The sequence below is a fragment of the Vulpes lagopus genome, chromosome 4, assembly GCF_018345385.1.
Source record: "Vulpes lagopus strain Blue_001 chromosome 4, ASM1834538v1, whole genome shotgun sequence".
NCBI lineage: Eukaryota > Metazoa > Chordata > Mammalia > Carnivora > Canidae > Vulpes > Vulpes lagopus.
The window spans coordinates 16,038,991-16,053,059 of record NC_054827.1 but is presented as its reverse complement, the minus strand read 5'-3'; the positions used below and the strand labels follow the sequence as shown (position 1 = coordinate 16,053,059).

Sequence of the window (14,069 nt, the reverse complement as noted above, 5' to 3'; positions counted from 1 at the left end):
AAATTAAAAATTAACTAAGTTTCTGGTTAGCCTTCTCTCTCTCTGTGGGTGTCTAAGATTATATTTGACATCTGTGTTAAAAATACAGCAAGGACTAAGATATGGAGGTGGTTTAAGTATTTCTTTCATATCTACAGATTAATATTTAAAAGACAAGTAAGTTATGTATTAAATATGTCATAGAAAAATTCTCCAACGGCCTGACTTCCACAGTCCTATAGTATATTTGACCCCACTCTTTGTTTTATAAAAGGTGGAGAATTCAAGGTTCATAGAGAAGATTCGCTTTGAGTCATTCAAAGTCAAACAGCTAGATGATAGAAAAGCCCAGCTTAGAATACAAAGTTTGAGCTCTGTCAAAATTATTTTAGGGAACATCTTAAAACACTGGGAAAACAAATGTCTTGATCAAAAACCTACTTATTCTATTTTGTTGTTTAATCATTTACTGGCTATGCACTTTTTTGGGGGGAGGGCGTCCCATCTTGAGTCTCCTAATCAATTGATGCATGTGTAATTTACTTTATATATCCTGACCTTCTACTATATCCATACCTAACATATCCATCTTATCCTTTCTACCATATTTACCATACCCAAACTCATATGCGATAAAGAACATTATACTTGCCAACTCCACAAACCTCCAGATATCCAGGGCAAAGTGTCAATACCAATGCCCTGGAATGTGATAGTTCAGAGGGTCAGGGTTGCATTTTGTTGCTATTTGTATCCTAGCCACTTAGCCAATTTGGCTATTTAAATATAAGCTTAAGTTAATTAAAATCGAATAGTTAAAATTCATTTTATTAGTGACACAAGCCACATTTGAAGTATTCCATAGCTTGCCAGAGCTCAACAGCTCCAGTGTGGCTAGAGGTTATTGGATTAGATAGGGCAGATATGGAACACTGCCAGCCTTGAAGAAAGTTCTATTGGACATGGACAGTGCTGGTACAGATGAGTACTAAAGATGACAACAATATGTTAGGGAAAGATTAGAGAGAGATAAACATAGAGGGAGATGGTTGACAGATTAGATAGATGGCAGATAAAGATGGAGGGAAGGAGGGAGGGTAAAAGTAAGAAAGGGAGAGAGGGAAGAAAAGAGGGAGGAAAGGAAGAACATGACAAAGACAAGAGAGATAAGCTGAGATTCTGAAGGATTCTAGATATGTTCTGCTGCCAGGTAATTGTGGAGGAAGTTGGCTCGACAGCACTTTTCTAAGCCTTATAAACTGTGAATCAAATCCTCAATACACAGAGCAGAGGACCCATGACTTATTACAGGCACCCCCTTCACTTCAATTAATTCAGTATACCCACCATGAGGTAGGTGCTTTGAAGCAGAGTAAAACATAGCAGCTTTCAAATTCTTAAGGCAAAAAAGAGACAAAAACAGCAGTAATGATAATTTAGGACATGGAGCCTCTGACATTTATATTAGTGGCATAGGGATGCAAAGATGATAAAAATGTCTGTATATCTGCGGTTTAAATCTATATTTATAATGTTTCCTTGAAGATTGTATACTGCATTCCCATTGCACCCATCTTCCTGTCATTTTCTACTTGTTTTAAATTCACATTATTATATCATCCATAGTATTAACATCTTACAAGCCATTTACCAGAGCTAATATGCATCTGTCATTAAGTATCACATATTACCAATGAAGATTATGATCCTTGTCTAATGACTACATGCAGGATTTTTTTTATTTCTTAGAAATATGTAAAATGAAAATTTTATATATGAATGAATCTCTCTCCAAAGAATAGTCTCAGTGGTTTATTGTCAGCCCTGTTTTGAATGGCCCATATGGTGGGATAGCTGCTTCTTTCCTGGGGAAGCCATAGTATCCAGAATTCAAGCTCAAGTCATCAAAGAATCCTGGGAATCCGAGTGGGGTTTTCCCATTATGCAATAAAAAAGGAACAGGAACTACCTACCAGCAAAACACATTTAAAAAGCTTTTATTAAATATTTTACTGGATCTATATTTACTTTTTGCCCTGAACTTATAAATTTTTTTTTTAATTTTAATTCAAAGTGTTAAGTCATTCTAACAGGAAAGCATCTTACCTTTTCTTCAGGAATGGTGGCACTCACATGAAACTATAGCCAATTTCAGAAAGACATTTTCCATTTAGATATGTCAGTATACTGAAATATTTTCAAAAGTCAACAATATGACCCACAAAGCAACTTACACCGATATTAATGGGCTACTATCCAGACTCAAGATCAATTTCCCTTCATAGGAAAGGATGCTCTCAATCCAAGGAAAACTTCCAACTGATCTCTTTCTGTAAGTAGGCAAAATTTATTTTAGTTTCCATCACACAAGTTTTTTCTTTTTTCTATATGACTTATATGTTACTTTATTTATTTATTTATTTATTTATTTATTTATTTAGAGCATATGTGTGTATAGGGGATGAGGGGCAGAGGGAGAGAAAGAATCTTAAACAAGCTCCACACAGAGTGTGGAGCCTGACATGGTGCTGGATCTCACAACCCTGACAGAGTAAGCTGAGCTGAAATCAAGAGTTGAATGCTTAACCTACAGATGCCCCTAGATTTTTTTTTGTCTATTCAATTAACAAATATTTTGGCATGCTAACTATATGCTAATTCTGTGGTAATGAATAAAAATCATAGTTTCTCATTCTATAGAGCTTAGAATTTAGTTGTGAATATAAAGATGAAGTATATAATATATCCTACAATATACTATATATGATATAGCCTACTATATACAATATATATTTATATTTTATACATATATATATTTTTAAATGAGGAAAGATTACTGGCTGCCAGGAGATTATTTAAAGGTGGATCTAAATAAAAATAAATAAATAAATAAATAAATAAATAAGGATCTAACTAGTTGAGGGGTCAGACAGGGCCTCCTGAGCAAGTAATGTTTAAGCTGAGTAGATATATCTGTATGAAAGAGTAGGGAAGAGCATTCCAAAGAGAAGGAACAGCATGCGAAAAAGTCTCGAATATTCTAGGAACTGAAAGGACATGTACCTAGAATGAAAGAGAAAGTGTACATTGTGAGGCTGGAGAGGGAGGCCGAGACTGGCAACGGAAATGGAGGAGATAGCAGACCTGGGGAGGAAGGAAAGAAGCCTGATGTGCTGTGGTGGAGCACGGAGAAAATGCTTCTGAGAGGCTCAGGGGGGAAGGACTCAGAGATGCCATGTGGAAAATGGCATGTGCCATCTGTAGATGCAGTTTTGGTGCAGGTGGATGAACATGGTGAGCCAAAATGAAATGGATTGGTGGTGAACAGGAGGTGGAGAAGAGGAGATGCAAACTGTAATTGAGGCTTTTGAAAAAACTTGGCTTTGAAAAGCAGAGATAAAACAACAGTTGCAGGGAGTAGTTTTGTTTTTATTTTTTAAAATGACAGATAGTAAATTTGACTTACATGATGATGGAAAAGGTCCAGTAGACAGGGGAGATAAATGGAGATAGACAAGAGAGGATAGTCACTGGCATAAGGAAATACAGGAAGCATGAGATTTTGAATAGTTATGTTTCTTTACAATATTATATATATATATATATATATATATATATATATATATATATATCAATCTGGGGAAAGTAGTCTACTCTGTGCTAGCCCATGGAAAATCTTTTTGTAGTTATCTCTCTTAATATTAATTAAATTCATTTTAATATTTAATCATTTTTCACTGAATTATTTACTATGCTTTGTCCTGAAACTATTCATTATACTTTTTTCTAGTAATCTCTTATATTAACTTAACATTCTCCTATTACTAATAAATTTTAGGTCATATCAGCTCGTATGACTAATACAATTTTGACTTCATTGACAACTTTGAATAGTAGGTATCTATCTATTCTCAGCTGGAACCTTGTTCTTGGGACTGAAGGAGCTTACGTTATACACAGTGTGCATCTCTTGATCCTCTGAATAGAGAGGGAAAAGAAAGAGTAGAGGCAGAGGGAAGGAAGATATGGCAGGTCAGGCCAATCACCAGGTGTGGAGAGCGGGGCCACAGAGAAACTCGGGAGGGAGCAAGGAGCAGAAAAAGCCAAGGGCTCCTCTGGGTACAGTTGCAACAAGCTTTTCCCTTTGAGCTAAAGCAAACCAAAGAAACAATGTCTAAGAGCTCAGGGTGACAGTCCTAGCGAGAGCGCAACAAGGAGCTTTTCTGATCCATGAGAAGCAAAGATGGTGTCTGCTCATTTGAAGAAGGAAGGTCATGTTAATCTTCCAGAAACATGAAGAAGTCACAGGATCAGAAGAGATAATCAGAGTCCTGTCTACCCTGACATCAGAACATCAGAAGATGTTCAGGATGTTCACCTTTGAATCTGGAATATTAAAGCAAAAAAGAAAAAAAAATCAATTGAATTTTTAGGTAACAGGAATGAATGTCAAGAATATATAACTTAAAAATATTCCATTGGCTAAAGCAGAAGCAAGAGAAGAGCAATGGGAGGAGGAAGGAGAGAAGGGATGTGGGAGGGAATAGGGGAAAAACTTAATTCCATTCTTAATGATGAATTAAGCCCCACCACTCAATGGAAGAATCCATAAAACTTGTAGGATCTTATTTGGAATTGACATTCCTTATTGTAATTTCATTTCTATTTATTTTCAAATTTTCTTTTTGTTTCCCTGGAAAGGAAAGATGATATTCACTTTTAAACATGTAAAGTGTACAAGTTGCTTTGTTGAAACAGTACTAAGTATGTACACACACACAGAAATTTATAACAAATTTATCTTAAAACTTTATTAAAATAGATTAAAGAAGACCCAAATAGATGGTAAGCTAAAATATATCTTGGATAGGAAAACTCTGGTGAATATTTTGGAAAGAAAAGTTGAATTTATACAAATCCTGTGACACACCAATTCCGTTTCTAGTTATACAGGTCAGAGAAACTCTTATATACATCTACACAAAGAGATACCCTCATTATAATCATTATTACTATCAGTACAGTTAACATTACTGAGTATTTATTGTATAGTTACAATATAAAATGTGTATTAACTCATTTATTAGTTTGTACCATATGAAAATGCTGATAGCTGACTATCTTTGGCCTATAGCAATCACAATTACTTATGCTTCAATCTAATGTTCATCTCAATATTCTTATGAAGTAGATTTTATCTCTATTTTAAAATGGGAAACTGGGACACCTGGGTGGCTCAGCAGTTGGGCGTGTGCCTTTGGCTCAGGGTGTGATCCCAGGATCTGAGATCAAGTCCCATATCAGGCTCCTTGCAGGAAGCCTACTTCTGCCTCTGCCTGTCTCTGCCTCTCTGTGTCGCTCATGAATAAATAAATAAAAACTTTATAAAAAAATAATAAATAAAATAAAATGGGAAACTGAGACATGAAAAGATTAAATAACTTTTTCAAGGCTTTTTAAGCTATTAAATGGACTGTCATGTGTCAAATTCATGCAGCCGGAGTCCATGTTCAAACTGCTGTGCTATACTGCCTCTTGACTTGAAAAGAATATTCAGGGCAACGTGTCTCAGGATAGCAAAAAAAAAAAAAAAAAAAAAAAAGCTGAAAATAATAACAATGTCCATTAATAGGGGAATAAACAACAGTCACATTTATAGACTAGAATGCTACAAAATAGCAAACATAAATAAGCTAGAGTTACTCCTATCTAATTGAGTGACAAAAAGAGAAGTTCCAGAAAAATATATAAAGTATGATCATTTGTATGAAGGTGAAAAAACATATGAAATGGTTATATATTGTTGAGGGACAAAGATGTATATGACCCACGGTTGAAGATATTCATGAGAGGGACAAATACCAAATCATGATGGTGGTTAACACATGGGAGAAGGAGAGGAGGAGATATAAGATGTGTGGTGATATTTTAGTTTTAGTGAGATGTTGGGTACATGGATGTTTGTGGTCTCATTCTTAAGACAATTCTGCAGTCAGAGAAAGAGAAAGAAATTCAATAAGCAGCTCTAGCCAAACGATATGAAGGATAAAAAAAAATAACAGGACTTACAAGGAGCATGATAAAAAAAGTCAACATTAAAAATTTCCAAGATGTAAACAGGAAGTGTGATGTGATCCCATTTGTGTAAATATAGTCTACATTTGCATATATGTTCAAAAGAGGGACATGAAATAGGGATGACAATATCTTAACAGTGGTTGTCTCAGTGTGATAAGATTTCAGAGTGATTTATACATGTGCAATTTTCAAATGTTTTACAGAGTGCTTGCACGCAGTCAGAAAAATATACGGCACTGCAGACAAATGATAAAAACAAGGTCTAGTCCACACTTAACTTCCCTTCTAGCTAGGCAAATGCAGGTTTTGCTCTCATTCAGGGTGATAAAGAAGTAATCAGTATCTCCCACCAAGTTCACGCATCAGGTTCAAGTTCTGGGTCTGGGGGGTCAATCTGATTATTTAATATGGCCCCTAGGAATGGTTGGGCAGGATCCCTATCTTCTTCTAAGATATGCTTATATCTTTATCAACAGTGGAAACCATTTTTTTTTTTTTAACTAGAATGATTGGAGGAGGGAGAAGCAGTTTTGGTAACTGGGAGAAAGAAAGAATTTTAAATTCCAAGTTGGTAAAATAGTTAAGGAAGATGAATAGCATGAGAAATGGATTATTGGGAAGACAGCATGGGAGAAGAGAATTGACATTCTACACGAGAGCACAATTTAGGGGGACAACAGGAGGCTCTATCCCTCTCTCATGGAAAGGCATCCGTTCCACACATGCCCTTGAACCATGAGAGAGACTTGGGCTACCCCAGAGAGGACCAGAACATGGCAATGCCCTTTTTCATGAAGAATTGAGATAAGCATAGATGCAAAACCACCCCATTGCCCTAATAATGAAGTAGAGTATTTGTTAGAGAAATAGCCATTGTCCCTACCTTTACTGGGAATCTAGAGATCCTTTTTCACCACAAGGCTGGGATTTCACCAGCATCTGGAGTCAGCGTCTTGCAGGGTCAGCGACCTTCTCTAGAAGGGCAGATGAGAGGCAAAGCTGTCCAGATGGCTTCCCAGGGAGCCAGAGCCAAAGTGCAAGTGAAGTGACTGGGAGGCTTGGGGTCTCCTGCTGACAGACCAGGTTGTGAGCAATTGCTTTGAGACCTCCTAAAAATTCCTGGAAGACTTGAGGAAGCTAATTTTTGATAACAGGAAGATGGATCACTGTTCGTTACTAGCGAATATATCTCATTGTAAAAGACCATGGTTCCAAAGAGAATATGGGTTATTCTAACTTTGTTAGGTTCATAACTGCGTATTGTGTACTAAAGCAGGGGAGCAGTGCTTTTAGTGTTGTGAAGGATGACTTTTTAGACAAGTTAGTACAAGTTTCTGATTTGGTTTATTTTATTTAATTTTATTTGTAATCATCGAGTGAGAGAGAGCGAGAGAGCAATAGAATATGAGGGATGACAGCTAGAGAGAGAGGCAGCGGAAGAAGGGGAGAGGGAAAAGACTAACTTGACTTAGACCCAGAAGCAGAGAGGATGGGAAGAGGGATGGAGATCCGTATAGCTCTTCAATCTGTTTTTATAGAAGTAAACAGTCCTTCACAGTGAAAACACAGAGCCGAAACTTGAAAGCTGAAAGGAACTTTAGATTTCATAAATTCCAGAAAGCTCATTATACTGATTAGGAGACACATCTAAAGACTTCCTCAGAAGAAGTGTATGAGTGAACAGATTCCTGTCGAGTGTCATGTGTTAACGAAAGCCTTAAAATATATGTATTGTTAGCATTTTCTGAATTGAGTTTCCAGCAAATTAGTAGCAAATGAATCATCCATAATTACCCGTGTTGGATTAAAGGAGAATGTTTTCCTACTTAAAAGGTAAGCTGGGGTCAGTTTTATGGCAGCATTATTTATGTTTATGCATAAAGACACCTGGTGGCCTGAAATTTCCATTTCCACTTCCATTCCTTTAATGTTTTCACAGGTTTGTACATGCTGAACCGAAATGTCTGCTTCCTGCTAAATCCATTAGAAACTGATACAAGGGTGAGAAGAAAGGATGTAATGGAACAGGTAAGGCATTAGAATTTAAAAGAATGTAGAACAGCAGACCAGACTGTGGCAAACATGGGTGAAGAGAATTCTCACCCTCGGAATGGAAAAACTAAGGCACAGAGAGTTAAATCGGTTACACATTCTACTATTCAGTAAGGCAGACCCCTCAGGTCGATGTGAAACACTGGCTTACTCTACTTCCAACCGGCATTCTGGTCTTGTGATTGCTGTAGAGGTGCAGCATGTTTTCATATGTTATGCATCAGTTGTGCTTCATTCACTGATAAATTCCTACTCATATCTTTTGCCAATTGGTATGTAATTTGTTATTTTTTAATTTATTTGTAAGAATTCTTTATATGCACTTCCTACAAAACCTTTGCTGGTGTACCTTTGTTTTGCAAACACAGTCTTCCTACTTGTCCGCTCATTTTATTTTTTTCTTGAGATGTGAGACCCAAAATTCACGTACAAGTTCAGAACTGATCCAAAGTTCTTATTTTTATTATTCGTATATTTACATAAATGAAACTACCTATTCCCTCCCATGGATAGAGAGCAGTTCTTCCAGCCTGAGGGGCTGTGGTTGGCTGACCTCGGAGTATGTCCACCAGGTTCCCTGTTTAGTAAGGATGATGAGTTGACACAGGGGTGTGGGTTGTGTGGCGGAGTTGATTGCCCTGAAGGGGTCCCTGCCCAGGTGAATGCAGGGAAGGACAATGCAATTGGGAAGAGAATTGGACCTTCCCTCACACGATGGACAAAACCTGAGCTCTCTTATACATCAGAGGGGCAGAAAATAAAAGTCAGCCCCCAGTATGATTGCTTGGGAATGGAAAGAGAAAGAGTAGAAGGACTTCAAGTTTGTCTTGAGGGGAAAGTTCCCACTCCTCTTACTGAAATGGAGTCCAGCACAACTCTGGTGCTCTGAGGGGAAGAGAAAATAAGGGGAGGGAGTGAAAACGGAGCTGAAGTTCTTGGCCTCAAAACCACCTGCTCAGGAACCCTGCATCTAGATTAGACTAAGTCTTTCTTCCTTGAGCTGATCTGAAATTACCTGCCATACCCAGAGGGTATGACAACATTTGCTAGTTTATATTTGTGTCAGTCCTTCTCATGGCTACTTGTGCAGCAGACATGACTTGCAGTTTGCATTGTAATCATCGTTACGTGTCTTATCTGCTCTAGTAGAGTGAACATTCTCTAAGGATGTGGTTCATGCCTCATACATGTTTCTTCCCCTGCGCATAAACCACTGCAGTATCTTGTGAAGAACCATGGTCAAAAGTCGTATAGGCCTCAAAGGGCCCCCTGTACAGAAGTCACATGCAAGTCTGTGGACTAACGCATCTTAATGAAAGTGAGGTTATGGCAAACAAAAATATGGTTTTTGCCATTTGCCAAAACAAAATAGCATCGCCATTCTAAAAGAGCAAGGGTAGATCTGAGGGTCTAGTTCTGATTGTTCTCCAATTTAGTATACATGAAATTTACAGACAGGATAAGGCTATGGGAAAAATTAAAAAATAAAAAATTAACAAAGCAAATGGAACCAAGGTGGACACAAGTATATCTCTGTGGTCTAAAGGGTATAGGATATTTCTGTCTGTCATGGAATACTAAGTGCTTTCACCGAAGCGGCGGGGTGGGGGGGGGGAGCTGGCTTCAGAGGTTGCAGCATGGTTTCATCCAGCAAATTCAGAGTCCTGGTGCTTCTATGACTGGAGGCACACCAATTATCAGAGAGATCACCATCACCTGAGTCAACACCTTGAGCGCAAGGTGACCCCATTCTTGGCACCGATGTCAAATCCATGACCAGTTTCAAATGCTAACTGAACTCAGGAGATGCTTTGTATGTTCTTATATAGAAATTGCCTCGGGCATTAGAAGAAACTAAGAAAATTACTTATGCACTTACTTGAAGCATTAATGTTTCTAGATGTAGGATATTTTAAAGAGATCTCAGGACTGGAGATCCACAGTGGTGGCAAAGAGGTCTCTGCCTCTCTCTGTGTGTGTCTCTCATGAATAAATAAAATCTTTAAGAGGAAACACTGCCCATAGGATTGTAATACATGGGTGTAGTAGCTAGAGGAAAACTCGCTTACTTGTGCAGAGTAGAGGCACAACAAATATTTGTTGAATAATAGCCAACCTCCAAAATTTTATTTCTGTAGGAAACCAATTCAGAATTTTCAGAAAACCATTGAAAAACATAGAGTTATAAAGAAATGGAGAGAGTTTTATTTCTTACATTATGTTTTCTTTACCTCTTGACTGTCTTCATCAGCTTCGAATTTGGATTTCCAGAATTTGATTTATGGAAGCTCATTTTTTCCTTCTGATTTTATAGCTACAATCTATCCAACAAGCATAAACCTTGGATTATGACTCTATGATTCCACTAACTATGTATCTGTGGCTAGAATTGCTAGACCTGAGAACTTTTATCTTGTATTTAATTCAGCTTTTTCTGTGAAATATCATTATTTACTAAGGTAGTAAATATAAAATGCTTATCAATCTTAAATTGTATGCTATAAACAAGTGCACAGAACATAGGATAAAGTTAAACAAATATCTATATTTAAGTTAATGACATGTTTCGCAGTGAATACGAAATGATTTCTTTCACTACTTCATCCAACCCTAACATTCCTTAAAAATTAAAGAAAAAGGGATGCCTAGGTGGCTCAGTGGCTGAGTGTCTGCCTTTGGCTCAGGTCATGATCCTGGGGTCCTGGGGTCAAGTTCCGCATTGGGCTCCCCTCAAGGAGCCTGCTTCTCCCTCTGCCTGTGTCTCTGCCTCTCTTTCTCTGTGTCTCTCATGAATAAATAAAAACTTTAAAAAACCAAAGAATACTATTTAACTTTTTCTCACTCTTCAGGCAACAACAATACCAGAGATTTGGGATATAATAAAACTTCTTGAGTGCTCATGAATTTTGCCTTCTTCAAATAAGTGAGATTTCACAGCAGTTTAATGGTATTTCATGGCTTTGTTAGATTTATCTGAAAGATGATTTTGATTTGCTCAAGTGATATTCCCATTTAGCTCTGGCATGTTCTGTTTACTCCATTTCAACAAAAAGACCAAAACCTACCCCTTCCTCTTTTCATGCTTATTGCATTATTTGGCTGCTTCCTTTCATTTCAGAACAAAACTAGGAAAATAAAAACAAAAACAAAGCGAACATACACCAAAAGACCGGATAAAATCCCAACTGTTCAAGCATGTTCCTAAATCATAGACCTTTATCAATTTTTTTCATCACAATCAGCAGACTTTTATTCCTGACACCCAAAGTATCTTATTAGTGGCTTAGGACTTTCTTTCTTTTCTTTTCTTTTTTTTTTTTTTTTTTTGGCTTAGGACTTTCATATGCTTCACTTCAATAATTAAGATTATGAAACAACCAGCCTAAGAGATTCATAACATATCTTTAAGCTTCATTCTTAACAGAGCTCTGCATTTTTCTCTCTCTGGCTATTGTAAAATTCAATTAAACAGAAGTATTTGTAAATGTTATACCCGGAGAGTTTCCTCTGCTTTCTCACTATGCTTTAGGACCTCACTTGATATATCTAATTTTGGTCAAAATTGGATAGAAAAAATAGCTAACTTCTGTGTAGGCCAGAAAATATTAATTGTGCTTTTTATAGGTTAAATGATAGCCACACAGAATTATAAATTACAGATAGGTGTTTGTGATGTAACTGAGCAGATTATTTCAAGAAAGGACTTTGGCTTTAACATTATGTCAATTGCCAAAGTAGGACAAAATAGTTTTTGGCTTTAGTTGTAGAAAAACAATTATACATGAACCACTATTACTTAAGAAAACATTTGTCTACGACAAATCAACAGCACAAACACAACATATGGAAGCACTATCTCTATTTTAGCAAAATACACATTTCAAAATCTAATGTTTATGTTGCTTTTTTTATTTTAATGATAATGAAGTGGCTCTTAGGCCTTGTAAGAAACTCTCTTTAAATGGTCTATATCTTTAGAAATGTTTTAAAACATCAGTATTCTCTGCAGAAATCTGATCTTTGAAAACTGAAAATTGGAAAGGCATACAAATGTGATGGTCAAACTTTAGGAAAAATGAAAAATAAGGTAAGTATATTGTAGTGCTAATCCAACAGTGATGTTTTTAATCCTTATATTCCATATAGACAACTCTTTTTAAAGGCTAAAAGATATATTATTTCGATTAGAAATAAAGTTCTAAGGCAGATATTTATCTTTCCCACAGGGAGATATTGTGAAAATAAGAAATAAATATTCATGAATTCAGTCTAGCGCTGAACTAAACCCATCACTTGGTCTCAACAGTCAAGAGATATTTAACAGTACAATATCCTTGTTGTTTGTTTTTTCTCATTAGTTGCATCATTGTTTTTTAAAAAGTGAAATCACCTGAGTCCAGAATGTCTTCCCTCAACCCTTTAGAACTCCAAAAGGTATGTCCATTTCAGCGATTTATGAAGGCAGGACACATGATTTGCCTTCTTACAACCAATCTTTTCTTTCATATGACCAATCTTTTTGTGATGGCAAAATCGGGAGTTGTCTTTTGTATTTTGGTTTCCTCCTCTAAGTAGCTTTAGTCTGGATGCCTAGAGACTATCATGTTGCCCAGGACCTCTACCTGTTATTCTGATCTTTCTAGGGAAGCCTGCCCCCCACCATGCCAGTGCTGATGGAGAATGGGAAAATTGTACTTTCCTGGAAATAAGAGGCTCTTTATTCCTCTATTATTCAAGATAAACTTTGAGTGCCCTACTATTTCTCATTATATGCTTACCTTTTGGAGGGATAATTTTCAGACCCGGCCCATTACTAACTCTCTGGAGACCAAACATCTTGGTTTGTCCAGGACTGTTCCAACATAACTATTAATACTGCCCCTTCCACTTTCCTAAGTGTGCCCATTTAGACGATAATTTATATAGCTGCCTTAGCTATGGATGCATACTTATCTTCAACTTTTGCAAAAGAGCAAGGGGGTTGAGGCCTGAAAAGAGAACATTGGTTCGGTGACTGGAATAATTTTGTCCATTTTTGAAAAAGCCATTTATTTATCTGGGGATTTGTGGGGCTTGAAATTAAAGAGTGTGAAACTGAATAAAGGAAATCTCATTTTAAATGGAGATGGGACGCCCAAAGGAGGCACTCTCCTGCACCACCACTCCTGCAGCCCTGGGCAGAACAATAGGAAGGAGCCTATCCTTTACTACCACAGTAGGGGGAAGAAATCTCTTCTCTTTTCCTGTAACAGCCCAGCCAATGAGCCCATCACAACTCAGCCAATGAGAAGTGACTACACTTTGAACTCCCAGTTTACTCTTTTTGTTTGTTTGCAACAGCCCCTTCCAATCCCCTACTCCCCAACCTTCCTCTATAAAACATTGTTCCTCTCCTTTATTCTCTGGACTTTCCTATGGTTTTGCCTTAACTTTCATACACAGAATTGCAGTTCTCCACTATTTCTGAATAAACCCATTTTGCTGGTTTAATAACTGGCGGTTTTATTAAGGTTGACAAGAGTGAATGAGATGTGAGGAGAGGATCTTAGCTGGAGAGGAAAGTAAGATCTTTCACAATGAATCAAAGCAATTCAGACTCGACATTTCCAAAATAAACCCCATCATTTCCTCCCCACCATATCCTACCAGGGGCTCAAAACAGTTTTCTTTGTTGAATCTCATTTCTTTTTGCAATCATCCTTTACCCCATCCCCACCAATTTCTACCCAGGCTGTGCCTAGATCTGCAGCATCCTCCTTCATTTTTCCACCACTTATAATTACTCTCCCATTTCTGTCTGTTCCAACACTGTCATAAGATCTGAATCAAAGATTCTCATTGGTTTTGCCACCGTTTGGACTATTATCACAACCTTATAACCAACTGATTTCTCCTCCTTTCTCATCATCCACACTATCGATAAACTCCTGGAAAAATATTTATCCTGTCCTAGCCTACTT

At 37.2% G+C, this 14,069-nt stretch overlaps 1 pseudogene; it reads left to right on the top strand.

Annotated features, from left to right (window-relative positions):
• Nucleotides 1–3,047: 3,047 nt before the first annotated feature.
• LOC121488678 overlaps nt 3,048–14,069 on the top strand; it is a 57,451-nt pseudogene continuing 46,429 nt past the window's right edge.